Source organism: Triturus cristatus, chromosome 5_1, assembly GCF_964204655.1.
Source record: "Triturus cristatus chromosome 5_1, aTriCri1.1, whole genome shotgun sequence".
In the NCBI taxonomy this organism is placed as follows: Eukaryota; Metazoa; Chordata; class Amphibia; order Caudata; family Salamandridae; genus Triturus; species Triturus cristatus.
Genome location: NC_140587.1, coordinates 286448853 through 286475822, shown reverse-complemented (window position 1 = coordinate 286475822; position 26970 = coordinate 286448853). Strand labels below are relative to the sequence as shown.

Below are 26970 nucleotides of genomic sequence, written 5' to 3'. Positions count from 1 at the left end.
TCTCCTAACTTGCTCGACCCCATGCAGGCGCCTCGCAACTTATTGGCTTTGTGCATGTGCTGTGGAGGTTGTGAGTGTTTCACTATCCCAGGCGTAAAGAATCCTGGCTCCCGCCTCTGGAGGACAGTGTTGCTTGGATATGAATTTACATCAAAGAAATTAAAAGAGAAAAAGCGTTTGGCAAAACGGGAACAAGTTGGTTTAATGAAACACAGCGGCCGGGTGAGTCTCAACAGACGTTTTGGCTGACTTTATATACATCTTGTGATGTATAATAGAGTAATTTCTGCATTCCTAAAAATGGCATCTCAGTCATAAATTAATAAGGACACAGATGACCTTTGACCTCTAGGAGAGCTAGTGTCAGCCAGTGTGTATGTGTCCAGATGTCCGGCATGAGGAGTGCATGATCACAACATGTGGCGTGCATGTCGTGTCCTGATTGGCTTAGTATTCCTATCGGCATGTGGTATCTAGCTTAGTGGTATTTTTGGGGAACTTAAGCCTTTGGCCAAACGTGTTTTATTGCAGCTAATTTCTTCGGACCTGCTTGTGGCGCAACTATCTATCTGTGGGATTGATCAGGGTTTTCCCTGGGAGCGCGTTTGTCTTTGGGTTAACAGAGACCCTACCTGTGACCTGTCATTTGATATGTGTTGGTGTGGGTCTCAGAACCTGCCTGACCACATATTTCTGACTCAGGTTTGATGGGTAGGTCATTGGAACAAAGCAAAAACCAAAGGAAATGCCAGAAACCGGTCCTAGGAAGCTTGTTTCCGGTCCAGGGAAGACATGGCTTGGCAGTTCGGGCTGGACTGTTCCCATGAGGCACAGGGTCAGACTGATTTGCATATGGCCATGTCTGAACTGGGGTGGCAGAGTGGGCTAAAGAACGGTGATGGATTAAACCCAGATCTGTTGACTGGGGGTGAGTGCTTGCAATGTTCAACACTCCGTCCATCATTTCCTTTGGTTTTTGCTTTGTTCACATAAGTTGGCAGGGTATGCTCAGACGTGAGTCCCTTGCTCACTTTGCCACTGGATTCAAGCAAGCCTGGCTGAAGACGGCTGAAATGCCAGAAACCGGTCCTAGGAAGCTTGTTTCCGGTCCAGGGAAGACATGGCTTGGCAGTTCGGGCTGGACTGTTCCCATGAGGCACAGGGTCAGACTGATTTGCATATGGCCATGTCTGAACTGGGGTGGCAGAGTGGGCTAAAGAACGTTTTTTTTTTTTTTTTTTAAATTATTTTTATTGCAGGAATCAGTAAATCGTTACATGATCGGCCAACATTATATCTCAAACCAAAGCATTGAAACACAGCCCTCCATCCCCCTCCGGATGTTGCTTACACAGCCATTCAGCCCACAACCCTGGGGTCGGGCGGCGAAATTCAATGGGGGCTCCGGAGGATGTCGAGGTTGGCCCGGAAGATCCATTGTCCTTCATCTGCTTTTCTAAACAAGCCTATAACTCCAAAAGAACCCCCCACCCTCAAAACACCCCAATCCCAGGAACCCCCCCCCCCCCCCGCCATCAGCGCGCGGCATCAACCGCAACCGGATCTTCTAGAGGACCCATAGGGAAAACCAATAAAGCTGAGAAGTGCAACCATCTAATGGGACTCGGGGCGCGCCGCTTCCTCACGTTCGGCGTCGCCGGGGGCGCAATAATCCCTGAGGGCCTGCACTAGCATCTCCCACTCCAGCGCTGTCTCCTCGGCCTTCTCGTTACGCTGCCTCCAAGCTAGCTGGTATCTAAGCGTGCTCTCCCCTGCTGCCCACTTCAAAAATTCGCTGTGCCACCGGCTCCCCGTCGGGCCGGCCCGTGCCTTCCAGTTCCTGGTCACCTCCCGTTTAGCAAGGAGCAGCCCCAAATCAATGAATTTACTAGATATTTTATTCTTGGGGGTATGAGGGAACCAGTGCAGGAGACCCACCGCCGCATCCAACGAAAGGGATCGCCCCGTCGTCTCCTCCAGGGTCTTCCCCACTTCCTCCCAATAGGCCGACAGTCCCGGGCAGGCCCACAGCATGTGGAGAAGGTCCGCCTCCTGGGCCGGGCACCTGGGGCACTCCGCCGATGCCGTAGCAAAATATCGCCTGATTTTCACCGGGGTCAAATATGCTCTATGGAGCACATAATAATGGACTAATTGAAAGCGGGCGTGGCGTGTGCCCTTCCAGGCTCGCCGCACCAACTGAGCCCAGGTCGTCTCTGGGATCTCCCTGCCAATGTCCTCCTCCCATCGGTTTCTCAGGGTGGTGAGGGGAGCCAGCCCCTCGTTGAGCAGTCTACCGTAAAGGCAAGTGACCGCCCTTACCGTGCCCGCGGACATCATCACGTATTGGCACACCGGGGATAAAGGGGGTTCCGCCTGCCCGGACCGCCAGTGCGCCTGGATCGCTCGAACAAGGGCCGAGTGCAGCAAAAAGTCGCCGCGGGGAATCCCGAAGCGATCAATGAGCTCCTGGAATGGCAGGATCGTCCCGTCCTCATATAGATCACCGATGAGCTGCAGACCTGCGTCCTCCCAGGTCGCCAAGCGCGACCAATCACCCCCATGGGGCAAAGCCGTTAGCATCCCCAGCGGTATTTCGGGTGCATACGGTGTTCGCTGGTGGCCCCGGGCGTGAGCTCGGTTCCAGCACAGGCGAACGGTCCGCTCCTCCATTGACAAGTCCTGCAAGGCCAATCGTTGCCTCATCACTATGAAGGAGAGAACATGCCTGGCCATACCCGTACCCCTCCTATCCTCGGGGCCCCGGAACTCCCGAGCAATCTCCTGGGTGAAGGTCTGGAGCTGCGCCGCTAAGTAATACTTTTCGAAGTCCGGCACCGCGAGCCCACCCTCCTCCTTCGGCCTCATCAGGGTCTTGAGGGCCACCCGCCGGCGGCCCGAGCCCCAAAGGAATCCGACTATCAGTGACCGTAATAGTCGAAACGTGGTCGGTGGGATCCAGATCGGTAGTGTCCGGAAATAATATAACATCCGGGGGAGCGCCACCATTTTAAGCAGAGCAATCCGCCCTGCCACCGAAAGCGGCAGCGTGGCCCAAAAGCCCATACTGCCTCGAAGTGCCCGGATGCCCCGGGCAATGTTCCCATCGAGGAGGCCAGAGGGTTCATGATAAACATACACCCCTAGATATTTGAAGCAGTCGGGTTCCCATCTAATCTCCCTACTTAAAGCAGGTGTAGGGGTGCCCCTGCGAATCGGGAAAAGACAAGTCTTAGTCCAATTCACTCGGAGGCCCGAGACCTCCCCAAACTCCGTGAGCGCCGTCGCAGCTCCCTGTAGAGCAGCAAGCGGGTCTTCTAGGAAGAGCAACAGGTCGTCTGCGTATAGTGAGACGTAGTGCGGGCCCGACAGGGTCCATAGGCCCGCGTAATGGGCCCCCGACCGGAGATGCAACGCAAGAGGCTCCACCGCCAGCGCAAAGAGCAGTGGGGACAGCGAGCAGCCCTGCCTCGTGCCCCGTTCCACCGGGTATCGTGAGGAAATCAGCGGTCCCGCCCGGACCCTGGCCGACGCCGAGGCGTACAGCACCCTGGTCCATCTGACGAAACCCTCCCCGAGGCCGAACCTCCGCAACACAGTACAAAGGTAGTCCCATTCCAGGCTATCAAAAGCCTTCTCTAAGTCCACTGATAGGACAACCGGGCACGGGGCGTCTACAAGCGGTTCCCCAAGCAGGCGGCACAACCTGCGAATGTTCATGGTCGTGTTACGCCTGGGGATAAAGCCAGCCTGGTCCTCATGCACCAAGGAACTCATGTGCCCAAGCAGCCTCGTGGCCAAGATGCTGCTCAGTATTTTATAATCCACCGTCAGCATCGATAAGGGACGGTAGGACCCCGGATCGGATGAGTCCCTGCCGGGCTTGAGGAGCGGGACCACCAAGGCCTCACACATCGAGCCTGGAAGACGCCCCAGCCTCCTCGCCTCTTTATATACCACCAACAGCCTAGGGGCTAGGAGGTCGGCATAGGCCGCGTAGAACTCTACAGGAAGCCCGTCCAGGCCCGGGGTCTTATTTCTCGCCATCTTTTTAATGGTGCTACGGATCTCTCCCAGTTCTATGTCGGCCCCCAAGGTTTTCGCCACCTCCTGCTCCATTGTTCGAATCTCTAGGGGCCGTAAATAATTATCTAGCAGGTCAGGGTCTCGGCCAGAGCGACTGCGGTATAAGCACTCATAGTATTGCCGGTAGCAGCTCAGAATCGCAGGCTGAGTATACACCAGGGTTCCGTCTGCCCTACGCATGGACGTTGTCAGTGAAGTCTGCCGCGTAGGGTTGGCCAGCCAGGCCAACAGCGCGCTCGACCTATCCCCCTCTGCGATGGACCGAACCGTATAGGCTTTATAGTCAAAACAGCGGAGCCGTTCGACCTCCGCCGCCACCGCCTCTCTCGCCTCCGCCGTGCGTACCTGTAAGTCTGGGCGCCCTGGGCGGCGTAATTCCAACTCGCGGAGTTTCCGATCCGCTGTCTCCAGGTCTGCGAGGATAACTCGCTGCACCCCGACCTGTTTAGAAATGCAGTACCCCCTCACCACCACCTTAAAAGCGTCCCACTCTAACGCTCTCGTGCTCGCGGTGCCACCGTTGGACGCGAAGTACTCCGAGATCGTGTCACCCAGATCCGCCTTAAAGACACTGTCCTCAAGGGTCTCGGGACGCAATTTCCAGGTGGGCACCGCTGGTACCCCGGGAAACCAGCGAAGGTCCAACAAGAGGGGGTTATGATCAGAAATGGTTCTGGTCAAATATTCAGACCGGACCGCCGCCGAAACCAATTCGGGCAAGCCAAGAAATCCGTCCAGTCGAACGTGCAATTCATGGAGGCTCGAGAAGTAGGAGTAGTCCCTAGTTGTGGGGTGTTGCGCCCTCCAAATGTCCGTTAGACCCCAGTGAGTCTGCCAGTCCCGACGGTCCCTAGCCAAACGACGAACCGGAGAGTCAGGGAGGGGTGGGTGCGAGCGGTCATTGTCTACATCCACTACAGAATTGAAGTCTCCACCCAGCAGGATGGGCCCGGAGAGGCAGTGGGCCAGCGAGCCCGATAACCTGGAAAGGAAGGCAGTCTGGTCGACATTAGGAGCATACACACAGCAAACGTTTAGGTCTCTCCCTCCCAAAGTCCCCGAAATGGCCACATAGCGCCCCTCTGGATCTATCACTGTGTTCGTGACTTGGAAGGGGACCCCAGCCCTAACCCAAATCAGCGCCCCTCTGGCATACGCGGAGTACGAGGTGCAAAAGACCTGCCCTCTCCATCTACGCTGTAGCGCCGCCCCTTCCGCCTTGTTCAGATGGGTTTCCTGTAGCAGCGCCATTTGTATCCCCCTACGCACTAAGTAAGCGTGGACCTTGTGACGCCTGGACATTGTATGAAGCCCCCGTACGTTCCAAGTAACACATTTCAGATTGGCAACCTCAGCCATTGTCCCATATCAGTCTCGCAAAGTCTCCCCAGCTGGGTCCCAACCATGCAAGGACATCTATCCTCACAGCACTGATGGCGGCCATTTTCCCCAACCAAAACTGAACAACCCAAAAATTAATCAACTCCCCATCCACCCTCCCCAGAACAGGACCCAAATAGCACCATCTAGTTCCCATCCAAACCACACTCGCTAACAACCCACTACACCCTACTAATCCTGCAGTCGCCACCACAGGAAGGCCTTAAGGGCCAGGTGCGGGCTGGACGGAGGCAATGGGCCCTCGTCGCCCAGGCCACCAGGACTAGAGCAAGCCCAAAACAATGTCACGAAAACCCCCCCCCCCAGGGGGCCAGTCCAGGGCACCCCACCCATCCTACCCCGATAGACAGCAACTCTTACCGTCCCCCGCCATCCCCCCGCCGGGCCCCCACCCAAACTGAAGAAGCACACCCTGCTACCCCTGTCCATCTAGTATGTCCTCCACCGATTGTGGTGTGATCTCCGGCGTATGACCACTGTCCGGCACAGATCCCTCGGAGTCTGTTGAACCCCCCTCGTCACCCGGGACCCCTTCCTCCACAGTGGCATCGTCCCGCGACCCAGACAGCGCCGTCAGCACCTCCAGTACTCCCCTCCGCTCCGTCGATGTCTCCACAGTTGAGGGACCCCCCGATCGGCCCCCACGACCTCGAGGCCTCCTGGATCTCCGCCTCTGTCCCGGCTCTGCCATCCGTCGAGGCGAGGAGCCGGGTCCACCTTTCCCCGCTCTATATAGTTCGAGCCAGTGACAAACGTCCTCTGGGGTGTCGAAGAACCGGGTCTTGTCATCGACAATTACGCGGAGCCTCGCCGGGTAGAAGAGCGAGTACTGGATGCCCTCGCTCCGGAGCTCGCGCTTGACCGCCAGGAAGGAGAACCGTCTGCGTTGAGTCTCATAGGTGTAATCCGGGAAGATGTTCACCTGGCTGTTCGCCACTTTGAATGGCCCGTTATGTCTGGCGGCATTGAGGATCAGGTCCCTATCCCTGAAGTGCAACAACCGCGCCACCACCGGCCGCGGGGCACGGCCCTGCTGCGGCGGCCTTGCCGGGACTCTATGGGCATGCTCCAGGGTGTAGAAGGAGGACAGACCCTCCGGGGCCACCGTGTCGCGGAGCCAGGCCTCCAGATACGCCACCATGTCGCCATCCTCGATCTTTTCCGGTAGGCCTACCACACGAATGTTGTTCCTCCTGTTACGGCCTTCCGCATCCTCCGCTCTCTGCTCGAGGACCGTGATCCGGGATAAGGCCTCTTTCACTTCCGCGGCCAGGGTGCGCTGTGCCGGCTCCAAGGTTTTCACCGAGCCCTCCACTTCCTTGACCCGGTCCGACAGTTTGCCGTGGTCCGCTCTAAGGAGACCCAGGCTCGTCGCCACCTGGGCAATGTCCTGCTGGAGGGCCGAGCGCGTGGTCGCTATTGCCTCCAAAACGCGGTCGAATTGCTGCTGCAGAGGTGCACCGCCGGCCTCCTCTGGGCCCCCGCGTTCCTCCTTGTCCTGGGTCTCCAGGTCCGAGACGACCGGGGCAGTCCCCTTGGCGCCTCTAGGTTTCCCCATGTCGTCGGCCGCTCTCCGTCCGGGCCCCGGAGCAGGCGTCCCCGAGTGTCGGCACCGGCTACGACTCCCTCGGGTGCTAGGCCTCAGGTCGAGTGCCGGAGATCCCCGTCTCCAGGGCCCGTTGGATCGTCCCAGCCGCGGCCCGTGCCACCACCGTGTCGTCCGGGGGCACCGCGGAGGAGGCGGGGACAATCGTCGCCGGGCCGGGCAGGCCCACACGGCCGACCGAGTCCCGGAGCGAGTGTCACCAGCTCTATCGGATAACTCGCGGCTCCAAAGGGTTGCGCCTCCCATGGGAGTGGGTCAGCCAGGAGAAAGTAGCCAAGTGCGATGCGGGGAGTGGGGCCACCGTCGGGATCCCCAGTTGTCCCCGCGTGGGATCCGCTATGGCGAGGGCATCCGTTCATCCGAGTGTAATCCCCCGGGAAAGAGACCACTCTGACCGATGTCCAGCTTCAATCCCCACCGGGAGATTGCCGAGCAGGGGGCGCCCCGCCATCAGCGACGGTCCTCCAGTCTATCGGATCCGGCCAAGGGGACAAAGAAGTCCGGGCGCCATGTTGGGTCACACTCCGCAGTTCCCTTAACTGCGATTTTCACCGGGTCACCGCTCTTGCCGATCGCGCCGGGGGCCCCGGCAGGCCTCCGTCGGGCTGGTCACCAAAATGCGGGGGTCGGGGTGCCCCACAGCCGCCGATTTAAAGGATAATCACGGGCTCAGTCCCGGAGCCGAGCTCTCAGGCGACCATCGCCATCGGCGCCCAAGCCACGCCCCCCGTGGGCTAAAGAACGGTGATGGATTAAACCCAGATCTGTTGACTGGGGGTGAGTGCTTGAAATGTTCAACACTCCGTCCATCATTTCCTTTGGTTTTTGCTTTGTTTGCCATAAGTTGGCAGGGTATGCTCAGACGTGAGTCCCTTGCTCACTTTGCCACTGGATTCAAGCAAGCCTGGCTGAAGACGGCTGAAATGCCAGAAACCGGTCCTAGGAAGCTTGTTTCCGGTCCAGGGAAGACATGGCTTGGCAGTTCGGGCTGGACTGTTCCCATGAGGCACAGGGTCAGACTGATTTGCATATGTAATATTCACAACAAAAAGAAGGGGGAGAAGGAAAAAATCCCTACCTCATCCTCCACTAAATTACAGTAACCCACGAACTAGGAGGTAGAGAAACGGTCAACTTAATGTTTAGCATTTGCTTAGTTGATTGAGGGAAGCACACATGCTCTGTAAAAACTGCCCTCACCCACAACAAGTTGTGGCATGCTTCATCATCGGGCTGCTACTAACGCCTCTGCGCAGACCAACGCTAGAGGCGGAGCAATAGGGAGGGGTAAACAATACAACAATGATACAAACAGACAAAAAGGCAGGATTGAATGAATACTAACAGGGTGTGCACGTCGGACCTGGTATATATATATATATATAGATATATTAGAAACATAGTATGATGCAAGCAATTTCCTGCTACCAAGCCTGGAATGTCTGATGCACGCGCCATGTGATAGATATATATATTAACGGTACATTTCCTCGCGTGGACTATAGACGCTGTCCCAAGGTGGATAAGGAAGGTTAGCGGTCTAGTGTTATGGGCTCCCTTTGATCTGGATACGTGATGCGAGCCATGACACACGCACGCACGCATCACGTGACATGATAGCGGAAGAGAAAAGGCGAAGGGGATGGTTACGAGAGGAAACTACACGGCACCAGGAGAGACGGATCACGTTGGTGGCGCACCACTCTTGACGAAGTAAGGGGGATGCAGCTAGGGACTAACGGGAGCTAGCTTTTATATTACACTTCTTTCGAGGACGTAACCCTAATACTCAATAGTGTAATTTTACAAGATAACTCGTGGCAGAAGGAGTAGTCCTGCCAGTCCATCATGGTGGGAAATATACGCGCCTCTCTCTCCATTAAGGGGGCAGATACACGCGTTTGACTACACTGGTAACTATGGGTGTTCTAAAAACTTTTGTAGAGTGGTTATACTTGGGCACTCATCTGTTACCAGTATACTAAGGGCTAAGATCTCCGTGGGCGCTTGTGAAAAGTGGAACGTGAATGTAAAGATGGCGCACATCTATGTGTTTTCCCTCACAGTGTTTGACTACAGAGGGTCGCTCTCTACTCCGATGCCAGTTCCATTGTCTTACATAATAAACTCTGGTAAGAATTGGGCTAAAGGAAACATCTCAGGCCCTTTGTGATTTAAAAATGGAAATCCTTGATTAAGTAATGGGGAGTAGTACCCAGTATGTTTTTAACAGCACAATGGCACTTTGAAGAGTGGTTTCTCACTTGTCACAGCGCGTTCCTCTCTTCTTTGTTTATATGTGGAGTATTTGTATGAATGGATATGAAGCACAAATTATGTGCTCAAGGATATACCATTACGAGGGCCAGTGCTTGCCTGCTGATTGATGAAGGTGAATTTTGCACCACATATGTTGTAATGTTGGGTCACACCAATTGAGGGTTTGGCATTTGATTTTGTTGGTTTGGGAGCACACATAATATAATATTTTATCTGTATTTTGTTGTGACGACAAGAGTCACTGTTGTGTCTTTTACCTTTCAGTTCCCATTGAGAAAGAGTAAGAGACATCACAGACTCCAAACTTACAGGTGGAGTATTAACCCACAACTGTGGGTAGTAAGAGGGGTTGTAAAAAGGCATAGGGTTCTGACTTGTCCTGAGGAATGCCGGAAAATTGATCTAGAACCGGCAGAAACATGTTGACCGCTATGCAGATGGAGGGGTGGTGAGCACCTAAATACACTCATTCCACCACTATCCATTGGGTGTATATATGTCTCTTTATATATACCTTTTTAATCTGACTAGGGAATCCAGGAATAAAAATGTTATAGTGATATCCCTGGGTCAGTTTTAACATTTATTATTTCTGCACTTAAGGATCCTGCCTTTTTGTCTGTTTGTATCATTGTTGTATTGTTTACCCCTCCCTATTGCTCCGCCTCTAGCGTTGGTCTGCGCAGAGGCGTTAGTAGCAGCCCGATGATGAAGCATGCCACAACTTGTTGTGGGTGAGGGCAGTTTTTACAGAGCATGTGTGCTTCCCTCAATCAACTAAGCAAATGCTAAACATTAAGTTGACCGTTTCTCTACCTCCTAGTTTGTGGGTTACTGATTTGCATATGGCCATGTCTGAACTGGGGTGGCAGAGTGGGCTAAAGAACGGTGATGGATTAAACCCAGATCTGTTGACTGGGGGTGAGTGCTTGCAATGTTCAACACTCCGTCCATCATTTCCTTTGGTTTTTGCAAGGGCATTGGAACTCCTGAAAATAATATGATAGTCACTGGTATTATTTTTATCGACGTTCTCAACATTGTGCATACAATTATCATAATGTACATCGATTGTGTCTTTACTGATATTGACATAGTTATACATGCCTAGATCATGACGTACATCAACATGGTTTCTACTGGTAACGACATTGTAATTACTGCATGGATTATGGCCTACATTGACTTCATTACTGACGGTATCAACACTGTTGTGCGGGCATAGATTATGGCATACATTGACATTGCATTTATGGGTAAATTGTTATGAGGGCACAGGTTATGGCAAACGTTGAAATTGCATTTATTAGTATTGCTGTTTTTGGGTCTCCACATATCAAGGTATTCATTGGCATCATATTTACCCATTCCAACACTCCCCCCACTAGTTAATTCTACAACTACTCTATCCTCCGCATATCTCATGACAGTTATATTATTCCAAAGTGTGTGTCTGTAGTATCTGTTACTTTTTCCCTGTCTATGTGCTTACTACCTAATTTGAGGACTGTGTTTCTACAGCAGGAAACCCCCACATGTAGGAAACCACTCAACAGAAGTACAACAATGAAAACTGGCATTAGTGCCGTGAATAGTTTGGACACCTATAGAGGGATCCACGAAAAGATGCTATGAGACCAGTCCTGCTCCGGAACACCTCCATCCTTCTTCATATCGACTTGCAGACAATGCAGTTCTTGGATGGCACAAGCTAATGTCACATTATCCATATCATTTCTGGGAATAGAAGTATAACAGGAAGCACCAATCTTGGCACACACCCCACCGATTTTGCATCACCATAAGACAAATGGCTCTTAGTTCTTCCTTGATAGCGTTTAGCCCTAGCTCAGAATTGTTGATCATCTTCATCGATTCCCAACTGGTTATTAGCAACCAGCAGGTGTTTGCCTTGTTTGCATTGTGATGAAGGGTATAGACCCTCCAGCGTTTACTTGAGTCTCTGTGAACAGTCCAAATTCCTCTGGAATGTCTTTGTACTGAGCCCAGTCAAATTAATCATCAGTTCTTCTCCTTCAAGCCTGATGCAACAGAGTTGTTTTCTTCTGTAACAGATGTTGAGACAACTCAGACAGATCTTCTCCAGGGATGACCAGGGTTGGGGTGTGTATGGTCATGAGAGTGCAGAGGCCCCACCATCCGGGAATGAGCTAAGTGCAGGCAAGGTTACCCCATTGCCAATAGAAATCCATCAATGAGGAGCTGCTCCATTGCAGGTCCAGTATGTGCAGTATCATGCCGCAGTTTTCATTATTCCCCAATGGTGTGGTTCCTTTGCCTCTGAAACACAAAGAGTACAGTGTAAGTTTTCAGACAATTAGGGTTTGCCCCTTCACCTCCAACCACCTATACCTAATAAACTCACCATCCACGATTTTCTGGCACATGGTGTCTATGCTAGCAATGGAATCCCTCCTATGTGACTCATTTCCCACTGCATGAATGAGATGAACAGCCCTGCACTGGAATTCCGTTTCTGGGGTCCACTTGTCTTTAAAGAAGGTGGCCCCAAAGATGTTAAGGGCCACCCTGGGACATTGGCAGGAGTGGACATATTTGTGCACTGGTGCGGTGGTCTTGCTTCCTCTAGGAACTTCTTTTCTACAAAGTCCTGGGGCCAAACAGTGTCCTTCCCTATGGTGCCCCCTCTGTGCCTCCTGTCTATCTCAGATTGGACGGGGGGTACAGAAAAGGAATTGCTAAGGTTTCGCTCTCCTCATGCTTCACCTGGGGTTCACCCTCAGATTCGTTCTCTGTTGTTTCCTCAGGCTACCTGAGCAAATCCTGTAACCTCACCCTCTTCACCAGTTGCCGGGGACTGGGGCTCCCGTCCTCTCCCCCACAAGCTGTAACACTGTCTAGAAGTGCCACAAATCTCCCTGTCACTCATGTATGCTCACCTGAACCAGTGGGAGTGCGTGTTTTCCATGCTGGTGGGGTTGAATATGTCGGACTCTACGGACAGACGGGGGGGGGGCGAGCTTCTGGGAACCTTTCCACTAGACTTGGGCTGTGCTAGAATTGTCTGGGCATGCTGGTATGTTTGTTTCTTATGCTTGGGTCTAACAGTTTGTCGTTCGGTTGGGGGCCTGCCAGCTCCTACTACTGGTGGATTGGAATATCCTAATGCGGGGGGAATTGACATAAACACTTCCATACCTGCATATGGTGTGGGTTGCGCTGACGCTTTGCTTGCTAACTGTGATGTAGAATTATCAGTCCGGGTCTCCTCGAAAACTGCCAATAGTTTTATTAATGCCTCTCTCCTGTCTTACTTTTGACCTGTTTATTTGGTTTGTATGTGTGTTCTCATATGTTCATTTGCGATTGTGTAAAAAATACCTTCCTTTGGCCAGAGAAATGTGTGTGCTTTCGTGTATGCGTGCCATTCTTGGCAAAATGTATTATGTTTTTTAGCCTGTTGAACTTGGTTTGCATGGGCTTTAATGGTGACTCCATGGTAAGTCTTGTAGTTTAGTGGACAAAGTACACCCTAGTTTATTTTTGGGGAATCTTTGTTTCTGATCGAAGCGTGGGAAAAATGCATGTGGTGTACTTCTAGTAATTATGCTACTATGAGCTCTGTGCTATCTCCATTTAATATGAACATTTCATCACCACTAGTAACAATGCATGTGAAGGGTTGCAACATTGAAAAAAAGTCCAATTGTCAATAAAAACTTTTATCTGGATGATATTGATTTTTGGTGTCAAATACAGTTTGTAAGAAAGAGCAGCACCCTCGTGTGAAACATTGAAGTAGGGGAGATGATGTAGCCTTATGGCTAGAGCGGTCGACCTCGGACCTGGGGAACCGGGTTCGAGTCTCAACAACGACGCTCAACATCCTGTGATTCTGGGCAAATCACTTAATCTCCCCGTACCTAACAAAAATGAATGTGTTTATCTGTAACGAAACTGATGCTCATGCAAAGCGCTCTGATACCCAATGTCTCATCAACAAAAATCATAATACTTAGAATAAAATACAGTTTGCAATAAAAAATAACAGCACCATAACATCACATAAACATTACATCAATCTCAACAAAACTGACAGAGAATAAATTATGACTTTGTCAAAAAATCTCTGAGCCCGCTCCTAGCACATGCTATCCTGTAATCAGGGGAAGCTCTGTACGGTACATGGGACTAAGTGAGCCTGAAAGTCTGCCAATATCGGCTCTGGGACAAAGGTTATAACAATAGTTAATGAAAAAAGGGAATAACGTGAGAACCACAGGCCCCTCTTGTCCATGCACAAGTTACATCTAGCTTCCCAGGACCAAATCTTTTTCCCTAAATATCCTAATACTCGCAGGTGCCATGCATACTATCTGTATCATGCCCAGCAACCCAAGCGACCAATAGCTCTCACTTCCTTCAGTTATCAACGGTGTTAAGAAACCACTGGCACTGAGATAACCTTTTGGACCAAAAAATAAGATTAAGGTGCCAACATCGCTCAATCAGTATAGCTTTGTCACAAAAATAGCATCCTGGGAGCCCTAAAGGGTTATACAATAAATGTTCACCTTTCCTAGCTTGTTATCAAAAACAGGTGACTTGCGGTAGATCGACTCCGAGGCCACTTTATGACTACTCAGCTAGGACATACAGGTAATATGCAAGATTTCTGTCAGTGGCAGGGCATTCAGTTTATCTTTTTACGCTTCTAATTAGTTTGTTATAAATCAAAATGCCTTAATAAGGTTCTGATGTAGTCTCTTACCCTCTGTGATGGCTGCTTCAGGACGGACCTTCGCCCCACAGATTCAGTAGAATTTCCAATCATTTGCAGTGTCTGCATAGCTTCCTTGATGCGCAAATGTGAATCCGTCTGGGCGAGGTCTCCTTCTTTTGGCTGCGATCGGATTCAAGATACCAGTCAGCTCATATGGTGGCTTACCAAAATGTTTCTTGAAATGAAGTACCTTGACGAAACAAGAGACAAGAGGCATTAGGCAAAAGAGGAACAGTTTTTTTAATGAAAGAGTGCAACTGGGAGAACAGTAACAGGCATAGGGTCTGAGGATTGTCTCAACTTAGACTCAATCTGAAATGGGTTTTTATACAAATCATTGAATGCCATAAACAGTTCTGGTGATTCTTTTTTGGTAAGGAATGTGAGACGCTGTCTTTGGAATCATAAATTATTGTATTTGATAGGGAATTCAGATGGTCCTCAACCTTGCGTGGACACAATGCAACCAGTGGGTAAGTGTTCAGATGTCCAGCAAGGGGAGCGCGTGATCACTGCATGTACAGTGTATGCTGTGTACTGATTGTTTTTATGTTCCAACCTTTATGTGGCATATGACTTTATGGTGTTTTGGGAGAGTGCATACCCCTCCGGCCGTGTATGGTTTATTGGGGCCAATCTCCCTGGACCATTGTGTTGTTGCTGCGCCTATCTGTGCGATTCATTTGGGATTTCCTGTTTGTGCGTGAGTCTGCGACTTCGTGTCACCCCAGCGGTCAATCTGTGCCCTCAGGCCTGGGTCTCAGAGCCTGCTTAACTATGTATTTGTGAGTCAGGGTTGACTTGTAGTTCATGATGGGCGAATTTGTTAACAGAGATGCAATTTCGTTTTAATACATGAATGTATCGTTATTCATATTGACATCAACTGACCCAACCTTTAAATGAATCACATACCAAACAGGCTCTTTATTAGAATTGCAGTAGGGCCACTCAGAAAGCAATGGAAGCTGAGAATACCAGTAACAGAACAAAGGTGAACAAGGAAAGTAAAAGGTTTCTGGTACATCCATGTACACACTGTCAGCACCATATCAATATCCACAGAAAAAAACATATAATTCAAAAACGCTGTTGATGGAAGTATACCACATGAATTATATCAATTACAAATATACACACATACATGGCCACTTGAATTTGGAAAACAAACAATTAATAGCTATGCACAAAACGCATGCAAAATGTTTACAAAGTAAACAGAAATAGAGCCGAAAATGCATGTCAAGATACTTCTTAAACATATTTAATGCACCACACCCCTCTCTAGCTGCTGCTCATCCACCTAGCAACCAGTAGCACACAGACTAGTGTCATAAGTATGATAGCCACAAAAACCCTTCCAGGTGTTGGTGTTACTCTTTGTTGCATTATCAATCACCAAAGGAATAAATGCATGATGAGGAGAGAAAGAGTACATATAAATTAAGAATCACTCTCTTTGTTATGTCTGACAAATAGGTCCAGGAGAGACCTTTTTCCTGTAAGTGTGATCCTAGACGTAGTTGCACAATGGGAGAAGGCTCTAACTTCACCAAAGGCCCAGTCCCATTGCATTGTTGTCTATGTCAAGGGACTGGCTGCACCCCACTTCCTGGCCACTGGAACACTGAGGCACTCTAGAGGACAAGTGAGGTCACGGATGGTAACTTCAATAGATTGCTTGGAGGACTAATTAATCCATTTTAGAAATCCGTGTTAAATCTGAAGGTCAACGTTGTGAATCCCAGCGGGTCCACTCAAACTTTCTTCCTTCTGAGGTTGACAAGGAGAGTATTATTAAGTTGGGTGTTATCAGCACCTAGAGATCAGGAACATTGTAGAGTGCTGTATATAAGTGTAGTAATCATTATTTATTACTACTGTTTCGCACGCAAGCCAATCCTGAAGGATGCAGCAGGTACTGACATGCATTCTCAGTCAAGTGCATCGGTATACTACCATGCCACTGTCACATCCACATTACTTAAAACCTGCAGACTAAACACTCCTAATTTAATTGATTGCCAAGTACCATCCCATGAAGTAAAACCTCTGAATGAGTGTATTATTCTACATTAACCTATGGCTCTGGCAGATGCAGCAACTTCACTACTGTCCTTGGTATCCATATGGTTCCCTATGTGCTTCAAGGACAGTGTTTCTCCCTTTCTGTCACCTGTTCTTTTCCATTTTTCAGGTCCTGCATAAAGTTTGTATATGAAGGTGTATTATTCTGCCAACCGAGTGTCCCCGGAAGTGATTAAAGTGGAAAGTAAGTTTTTTTAACAACAAGGCAAGATCGGGTCTTGTAATATACCTAACAACTTACATGGGCAGATGATTGGTGCTTACCTGATTGACATAGATTGGGTGTAGATGGTGTGAGAAAATCAACATAGAAATAACTGCTCCCTCTACATGACATGTGTTCATATTTCTTTGAAGTATCACCTTAGCCTGGTTTGATGATACCACTGTTCTTGCACTGTATGGAAGACTTATGCCCAGGCACTTAAGTTCAAGTGGAAAAAATGCTGCTTCTGGATGACCAGCGCCAGGAACAGCTATGCCCCTGGGGGTTTAGATTCTCAGATGATGAGCTAAACACAGATAGCGGCCCTGTTTAGGTACCTTACAAAGTCATTTTGCATAGAAGTGCTCTTCCCTCTCTAGCTTTTAGGAAATCAATGGTTGAATATCATCTTGGCAATGCGGGGTCTGATAATTCTCTTAGATAGGGGGGCCCTGACCTTTAAAACCTACCCTCTGAACATACGTGCACCTACATGTCTCCTTTAGGCACCATTCCAACACGGCACCATTCCTCATATGCAGTCTGCACTCCCCATATAGAACTAGCCCCACCCGCCAACACGCTACAAAATCAATGGCTAAAACAAAGCGTTGTGAACATGGCAAACATGGCCTATCTGTTGATGGAGACGCTGACACAGGTGGTAAGTTTTGTGCCGCAGTAAATTTATGTGTTTGGTATGGGGACTCGCATTCCATACATTCTATGATAAATGGCCCAATGTCTGAGTGACAGCTGGGCACGAATATTTGAGTGCACAATGGAAGCTTGGCTGCATTCCCAGTAACATTACAGGATGGTTAAGATATTTGGGGGCATTTGATTTTAATTTGCCTCGTCACATAAAATGAGGGATACTGACCACCTGTCAGTAAAAGCGGGGGGAGTTGCTACTATGATTCAACCTCTCAAATAAGATCATCCAAAAAAAGGGTGTGAACATGGTATAAATATATATATATAATTTATGTTCCAGGCGAACAGATACACTCTGTACATTTTATCCTGATCCATTCCTGTGGCCTACTGGTAGGCAGTCACCCAGTAGCCATATAGTAACTATACCATAATTGCTTGTGGGGTCTGGGAAAACTTATACTACAGTAAAATAATTACTTGTCTTTGATGCCACTTGTTCTCCCTGTTATCTCTTTTTAACAGACTGGTCTGGTGCACTTATAGGTGAAATGTGGTCTCCTTACCCTGAAGAAATTGACAGTAAGTAGAAAATGGCAATGAAACATGTTAGCCATTCAGGTTAAAATGGGGTAAACATGATATTCTGCTTGAAATCATGAGTGTGGGCATTAAGAATTAAAGTCAGTTGCTTATGGCCTTGCAGAACTCCTTTTTAACTTTCTTTTCTCGTGAGGAAGAATCTTCTCCTCCATCTAAGGGGACCCAAGGGGCTGTTGAGATGTCTGCTACACACAAATTTAATTAGATAGTTAAACACACATTCTTCTGAACTTGTTGGGGTGTTGGTTTCTTCCTACGAATAGGAAAGCTTCTTACCTCCCTTTTTCATGTAAAACTTTTCTATATTGTACTTTTCTTTAATTTGTCACTGGACCTGGTTCTTAAAAATATAACACACACATGGGGCTGTTCCTAGATTAAATTCTAGAACCAGTCCCGCCTTGTATATAGAATTGGGGGACCCTGTTTTGGAGAAAGTGTAGCGGTTGTGTGTGATATACCAAGGGCATTTTGTTGTGCTTGATTATTTGAGTGGAGGGTGCCCTCATTCAGGATCACGTAAAGAGATCAAATACCTGTATTAGTCTCTCATCAGAAGGGTCATCTTGCACCTTGGTACAATGGAGTTATCTAGCAGGGTTTCTACTTGCCCTAGTGACTCCCTTTCTTCCGTGTTAGGTTCATCTTTACACCTTGTCCCCATTTAGGTAAGTTCATCTACATAGAGCACCTTTGGCCCTAGGATAGTCTCATGAACCTATGACCAGGGCACGAGTCGGGGGTACACGCAGGTACACAGCGTCCACCCACAATTTTCACAGAGTGTACGCCGTCCTCCCTGCCAAGAAGTTGGGCCCCACAGAAATATGTTGAACTTGTCCCAGTGTAAGACACCAGGACACGTTCAGCAGCACCTGCACGTTGTCTGCTTTCCATTTTCAGCAGCAACGTGCAGGCAGCAAGTGGTGTTTTTATTTTTTTGACCTGCAGCCTGGCCAAAGTTAGGGCCCATCAGGCCTCCTTTTGTTTGCATATCTTGACTGGAGACGATCTGGAGCCTCACACAAATGTAAGTGCCACAGAGGGAAACAAAGGCACACAGCTGGCCTTCTCTTCACAGGTACTTAAGAGATGAATGCTATTGCCTTTGTTCTGTCCCTGTATGTAAGTGCAGACACTGTAAGACTCAGATGGGTTGGTCTGTCTCAGTATTTACACAAATAATTTATAGAGCACTATTTTATTTCTTCTAGCCCTACGTCATGACGTCATGTGCTGTGATGGCATGTGTCATGATGTCACTTGCATAGTTTCTGACTTGGTCGTTCCCCCCCTCTTTTTTTATAGGACTTGTGCCCTGCCTATGACATTTACTCCAGATTCCCTTGATTTGCTATCCCCACTTTGGTGCTAGCAGATTTACTAATCTGAGTCTGTACCTATGATCTTTGCTTTTATCCATACTCTTTTCCTGGCAGGCTTCCCTTTCCCTACCAGGTATTGGCTGATAGGATCTGCTCTTCCCATCCACCCACACTCCGAGAAGGCTCCAGCTGCCATTTTGTTGGTATATCTTCTAGGATAGGGCTTAATTTGCGTAAGGCACGGAGACGTAACCAATCTCCGCACTCTCCGCATAGCTCTGTTACGAGCCTCCCCCCTCCCGCTCGCCTCCCGCCCGCCTCCCGCCCTCAGTATAAAAAAACTTTAAAAAACATTAGAAATAACATTTTAAATAACCTTACCTTATCGGCGGCGGCCCCGGGCTTCCCTCTGTCTCCATTGCGTCTTCTTCTGGGAACTGCGCATGCGTGGGCACCCGCGCATGCACATTCCTAGTGAGGAATTCCTTGTGAGGAATGCGCCTGCGCAGGTGCCGGCGCATGCGCAGTTCCCAGAAGACGCGATGAAAACAAGGGAAGCCCGGGGATGCCGCCGATAAGGTAAGGTTATTTTAAATGTTATTTCCAATGCTTTTTTAAGTGTTAATACTGTGGGCGGGAGGCGGGCGGGAGGCCAACTCCGTTATACCAGAGTGTGCGGAGATTTGCCTTCTTTCTCCACCTACATTGCGGAAGGCGGAAGGGGAAAATCTCCGCACATTCCGTGGGAAGAACGGAGTTGTCCACCCACCCCTAATATCTTCCAAAATTTCATCCCAACTGGGTCTGACCTTACCCAGTAGGAAGTCCCTTTATTCCCAGCGTCAGTACTTCATTGCGTCCCTTCTCCTCCGCCGCTTACCTTTGCCATCTTCCCTCTGACACAGCTTGGGCCTGGACCCTTGCAGTATGTTCCTACCTACAATACCGTACCCTTTCTGACTAGCATCATATTGCCAGGCATACATGGGCTGGCCTCACAGAGTACATCATTCATTTTGTCCCTGTATTCGGGCTCACTACTTTTTTTATCCATCCAGGAATTTACTGTTCTGTTACCTTGTACTCATATAGCGACAGTTTGCGCAGGCAAAGGTGGCCTTATTTAGGGGAAGCCAGTTACAGACGGCAGCTGCTTGGTAACTAATTGCATGAGCACAGCAGAAGGGTGAAGTCTTTAAACAGCCTGAGATTGAGTGTAAGGCTCTCGTAAGACTATATTTATGATTTTGTCCTAATGCATGCTGGCCCACTGCATACAGAGTCGGGTACACACTTCTCAAAGTTTACATGTTTGTGCTTTCCTTAACTAGGAGCAAGTGAAGCTAATTGAAAGAACTTAAAATGTGGTATTTATTTTTAGCTTTGGCTACAAACAGCTCCTCCCAAGTCCTCAATTCCTTAAAAACATGCAGATGTAGGAAACATAACATAACAAAACACACCATAATATAAAATAGGATAACACTGCAAAACATCCACAACATAACAATATAGTACATTCATAAACTAACAGCATATCACAGCATGACACAACATAGGAAAACACATCATAAAATACCAGCCTAGCTCAACATAACGCAACATAACAGCACAAATAACATTATTTAGTCAAGGACAGCATGACAGAACATAATACACCTTACCCTAATACAGCATAGGGCAGCATGACACAACATGTCACACTATAGCAAAGCACAGAATGACAAAATATAACACACAAAATAACACAATACCCCATCACATAGCATGTCACAATGTTGCTTGCCACATACTAAGTCACTACACCACAAAATATTTCACAGCACATTCTAACATACCATAGCATAACACAGCATGACACAACATAACAGAGCAGTACACAACATAATACGCACGGACATCGTATAACATATATAACTGAACATAATACAACACAACATAACATAAGATAATATAACATAGCACAGAATGACATAACATAAAATACCGTAACATAACACAATCTAGCATCATCATAACAAAATATTACACTGCACACCAAAACATACCTGTAGGAATTTGGGTTATCAGTTTAGTGGCCTGCATAAGTAATAGGTCCACAATTGTCCTCACTGGGAACCAATCACCATATTGTAGTTCTTGACTCTCAGGGTAGCGAGGCAGAGTAGTCCGAAGCCTACTCACGGGAGGTGGTGTGGGCTAGTAATTACCATTCACTGGCATGCAATAATAACACTAAATAAGTGATTGTCCAGTCAGTACTTTTTTTTTAGAGAAAGGAGAAGTACATTTATTAAACACACTATTAAATACTATGCAGTCAGTTACAAATATGTACATTGGTAGATGAAAAACGCCAAGGGTGGCATCGCATAGTCACCATTGACCCCTTAAAGGGGTCATTCAAGCAATACAAGTAAGTCTATTGGCTTCATCAAGGTTCAAGAGCAACAAACCACATGTTCAGATCATCATTTGGTACTTGAATACAATCATCAAAAATAGTAATCCTGAGTAAATGCACTTACTAATGTTAATAAAGCATTTCCACTTTGATTAATATTCATTACTGTCAGAATTATTAAATCAATGAAGACTTTTAAGTGAACAAAACCTGTGTTTGTATATTTGTTTTATACATGATTGAGCCATTAAAATGCAATTATAAAAGCAGCCCGTAGAGGGCATCACATTTTAATTATAATGCATGGCAACTAAAGACTTGGCCCCTAGAGGACAGTTTAAGACATGTATCTCCTCTATCCACTTTCAGACCCTTCAGGACACAACAACTGCACCATAATTGCAATCCAGAGAGAGAACAGCACCTTAAGACTGTAGAGCAAAAGATCCAGCCTTGGGAGTGCTGAAAAACATTAAAGACATCTTGGAGGGGTCATGGATGTATTGACTCGGCAAACGTAGGATCGGTATTCCGATAAAAAAATCTTTGGGGGACCTGCTACGCTCCTGCAGCCCCTAGGCCTTTTATGTAAGGTTGGTGATGCACCCTGCCTGCTTTGGGAGTCACTGCATGCCGCAAAGTACATAAACAAGAAAGCCCTGCAGACCATTATGGGGAGCTCCTCTGGGAGCAGGGAATATTCAAGAATTGGCTCTCCTGCTAAGCCATGGAAAGTCGCAAAACTTCTAACTTATTTTTTATTTTTATATTTTTGAGGGGGGTGCTTGGCCTCTTTGGAGAGGAGTAGCCCAGGGATACCTCCCCTGGCTGAACCTGCCAGCACCCCATATGGGCAGCATCTCCTTGATTGCCTGCAGAACCAGCAGCTCTTCTCCCCTGCCTGCTCCTGTGGGCAGGGAACTCTTTTTGTGCAGAGGCCACCTACTCCTCTAGACACGGGCACTGGGGCAGGTCCACTGTGACTGGAGGGGACACAACAGCACACCCTATTGACTTCCTCTGATTCGAGGGGACAAGGATGAGGTCCCGGTCCCCTTTGTAAATAATAACAAACCGGGGGCCCTTAGGGGGACCCACTGCTCCTGGGGTCAACTGGACAGAGTTCTTAGTCCTATCTAGGCATCAAGGGGATCCACTATCCAGTTCTCCATGGTAATCCCAGGGTTCAGCAGTGAAGCACAGAGAAATAACCTGGCAAGAGAGTTTCCCCATTCTGCAAACATTTTGAAAGGGGAAAGGAAGGTTCCAGAAGTCAGTCCTAGGATGCCACATCCCATCTCCACCCCTGAATCAACTCTCCTGCACAGCATGCTGAGACAGTTCAAAATGGCATCATCTAGGAGTCACTGGTCACATCTGCTTCTGGGGTCTCAGCGCCACCCCTCACTGACATCACTGCCAGGGTATTGCATACGAAAGGTTTAAAGAGAGCACCATCCTGGATTTACTCCAGTTGTCTGGGCTCCCTTCTTTTTTCAGTGGTTTGGGCAGACACATCCCTGATACAGTGTGACAGCTGATTGATTCAAGCAGACCCTTCCACCCCACCCTTTCCTCCTCAGGGGCTGGGTGAAGTACTGTTAATTGATCAGTTTTTGTGGGGAGGCCTCTGTTCTTGTTTCTGGAGAGAAATGTAATTAACTAGGCACAGCAGGGTGACAAAAGGCCTGAACTCCGATCCTGAGCTGAGCCAGGGAAATATAAAAATTCCAAATGACCCATAAAGTGTGCAGATATCATTTTGGAAAATGCAGAATTGATTTCCCAGCACTGCTTACAACCCAATTTGAAATGTCAATGGTCAATGTTGGCCAAAGGGAAGCAAAACTGTACTCTAAGGCAGTTCTCTCTCTATGTGTATAATAAAGTGTCACTACAGACAAAATAGTCAATTACGTTGACTTTCCCTTTTAGTGTACACTAACATTATAAGGCCTACTCCAGGTCAATAGCTAATTCTTCAGATTCTCCTTTACGCCCGGCTACCTGTGTGCAGTTACCTGGCTGCGCACAACAGTAGTTTCACACGCGCAGCCCGCACACATGTGCACATACGTACGTACATGTGTTCACATGTAACCAGCCAAGTGTCTCTTACCCTTGTGTTGCAGCGCCCTTATTTTAAAAGGCAGACATTGGCAGTAATTACGTGCAGTCCGTTCTCCCTGTAATTAGTACCATGGATGATACACATGTAGTGAGACTACTCCACAGTAAAAACTCCAAAACTGGGTGTACTGTATAGGCAGAACCCAATTGAAACACTAACCCTGCATAACACGACACCACACAACATATAACACCCAACCAATGCACAGCACATCGTGACCCAACATAATACACCCAAACATAGTGCGTGGCATATCATGACTCACTATAACGTAACACACCATAAAATAAACATAACAACTTAACACAACTTAGCGGAGCATGACACAACATAAAACATGACACTCCAACATAACACAGCATATCCCTACAAAACAATATAACATATAACACAATACACCATAACACAATTCTGCATGGCACAGCTTGACACAACATAACCAACCCTACCATAACGCAGCACAGCAGTGATTGACACAAGACAATAGACAATAACACATTAGAGTATAGCATGACACAACAGAACACAGTATAAAATAAACCAGCACATAATAGCATATCACATCATAGTATAGTTCAGCCTAGCCTAACATAGCATACTTGCATAACAGTATTGCATTGTTTAAATGCAACAGGTACTGCATAACATAGCAACGTACAAACACAACTACTATAGGATTTAATATTGTTTAGCTGATTAATGATTTTACCACAGAGATCTGCACATCACCTGATAGGCACATGTTTGTATGGGTGTATGGGTGTCCAACATTGAGAGAAAAAACACCAATGACTTGGGGAATAGCTGGTCATTGTGTCATGTATCAGGAGACAATGCCAGTACCAAGGTAGGTGAAGAAGCATTTTGCAGCACCCTGCTCTGTTACCGTGTCAATACTTGATACTTATAAGGGAAATCTAACCCGGGGCTGTTGACGCACTAGGTTCCTAGACACATTGTAAATAGTAAACATCTGCATTTTTGTGATGCTACTTTAGATGACTAACTTGAGCTTTGTGTGTAGATGGAGCTGCATGAGCGGAGACAGCGCACATTTTCGACAGAAGGTGAGAACATAAGAAGAAAAAACGCAGCTTAACTAGGAGTGTTGAAAATTATTGCACCTCTTAGTCCAAAAATACCGCGTTTGTATGCCAATTTCAATGCACTATGTCCGTTATTACAATTATAAAACAGTGTTATGTTTCACTAACTTAATGTACAATTGTAACAAAGCGTGTTGCTAGATTTTCCAGATGCCAGGCACTTTGGAGTCTGGAAGAGGCATAGTCCTAAAGCGATAAAACCATAGATGAAAGTGCATGTACTAGTTGGGTGGGGAAGGGGGGAACAGAAGCACTTTTTACGAAGCTGCAATAGAGCACTTAAGGTGATGTTGGCAGCAATCGTTCCGTACAACTAACATATTGACGTAAGTTACTGACACACGTCACATTCTGGTACAGGTGTAGCCTTTTACACCCAGAAACTACTATATTTCTGGGAGTGAATGTTCAAGCGAGGCGCTCCACTCTTTCGGCTTCTACACACGAGTAATGTTTAAAGATGATCTCATGGCGCACTTCCACTGATTACACACATAGAGGTAACCAGCAAGTTTGGGATTGGCACCTAGGGGCCCAAATGCACTCTTTGCTTCTTTCTGCCTCCACGGTACTAGGGAGATGGAGGACTCTCAGACTAGAGTACCAATCGCGAGGAACTGGAGTATGAGGCTCCTTAAAAGCGATAACAAGGGTATTTTGAGCCCTAGTCAGGGTCAATATGCATAACAGCTAAACCTATATGAGTACCACAGATATTCAAGTACCTGGGGGATGCATACTCAGTACACCCCAGGAACGCTTGACTCTGATAGACATAATTGGGGCTATTCATACAGGTAACTACACTTGTGAGTAATTTACACATGTAATGTATTCATTCCCTTACAATTTTGTATCAAGATACTTAAAAGTGTAGACCTACAGATCTCCCCATGAAGCATGTGGTAGATTCAAATTTACGAGTGTAAGCTACTACTGCAAAAAAAAACTAGTAAGTCCAGCACCACACATGGCCGACCACTGGTACTGCATAGCATATAGGCAGGATTCTCGAATTCACTTAATGTCCGCCTTGTGTTCGTTTTACGTTCTGTACATACGGACTGGTTACCTCCAATGCATAGGAGGCCAATGAGAATATGAATGGTGTTCTTTTTATAAATATTTTCATATTTATGTTATGTTTTTTTACTATTAAGGTCCTGTGATTTGTTTGTATTTTATGTGTTATGTGTTATGTGTTTTTGAATGTATTGAGGTCACACGGAAATATTGGGTTTACCTCTCTTTGTCATGATGAAATGATTGCTTTGAAAAAAAAATGTGATAAATGGTTGAATTTAATGTGAATTAAATCACATGTACTTAGAACTGATTGTCTAGTGTCAGTGAAGTAATTTTGCAATATTCTATCTGGTCACATGTTTGTTTTTGCTATGAGAGTGGTCCAGGCCAGGTTGCGACAGGACCCAAGCCTTTGTTTGATAGTATCAACTCTGTTCATAGCATTCGCACAACACCTGTCTGTGGTCCCTTTCTGACTACTGCCTTCGGCCTACACTGTGGTCGAGTAAGTCACACAGATGGAACTGAGTCTTGATTTGTCTATGGCAGAGTTTATATCATTGAACGCATGTAGAGGAAAACGCGGTGCAGTCCAGAGGACAAAAGGATCCTCGTTACGGAGGTGATCGACCACTGCCAACAACTGCTCTGGTGTCACTAAATCTGTGCATCGCGATCCAACGACACATGGCTGTGGGCCCCTGCTGACCGCTGCCCCAGGCCTACACTGCGGTCGAATAGGTTACACTTTGGGAACTGAGTCTTGATTTATTTATGGCAGTTTTTATATCATTGTACTGGCCTCATCGCAGACTGCATACCCCTACAGGTCCGGTGCCACTAAGTCTGTTCCCTGACAGCCATGGACACTTTCTTGTTTTAACATTGGTGGCGACTGAGTCTATGGACTGGGGGTTGTCTTCATCATCATGTCAGTGATACTGATTCTTTGGCGAAAACGAGACTGTAGCATTCCACTCCTCCATTTGTCGCTTCCGGATGGCTTATACCCTCTTTATCATGCCCAGGAGGCCACCTTCCACTGTCCCCCAGAACCTTCTGCCACATTCACCTCAGACATCGATGAGGACCCGCTTAGCTCGCGTGGCCCATCTCACTGCAACGCAAGTCACCGTCCCATGGCGGTGTGCCTATGTCGGCCGCAGTGCATCCAGGGCCACGATCTCTGTTCAGCTCAAGTCAGGGACCCTGTCCGGTGATATATTGGATGGCCCCTGAGACGATGGCCTTGTGGTCCTCAACGCCATGTGTCTGTGGCCCTGCGCT

At 47.8% G+C, this 26970-nt stretch overlaps 1 long non-coding RNA gene across 1 annotated transcript in view; it reads left to right on the top strand.

Moving 5' to 3' along the window:
* Positions 1–24646, top strand: part of LOC146830733 (uncharacterized) — a 28375-nt gene extending 3729 nt beyond the window's left edge. The window contains exons 2-4 of the long non-coding RNA XR_014961193.1: positions 16336–16410; positions 17614–17670; positions 24576–24646. This is a non-coding gene — a long non-coding RNA (uncharacterized LOC146830733). The remainder of the gene's footprint in view (positions 1–16335; positions 16411–17613; positions 17671–24575) is intronic.
* The last annotated feature ends 2324 nt before the right edge of the window (positions 24647–26970 follow it).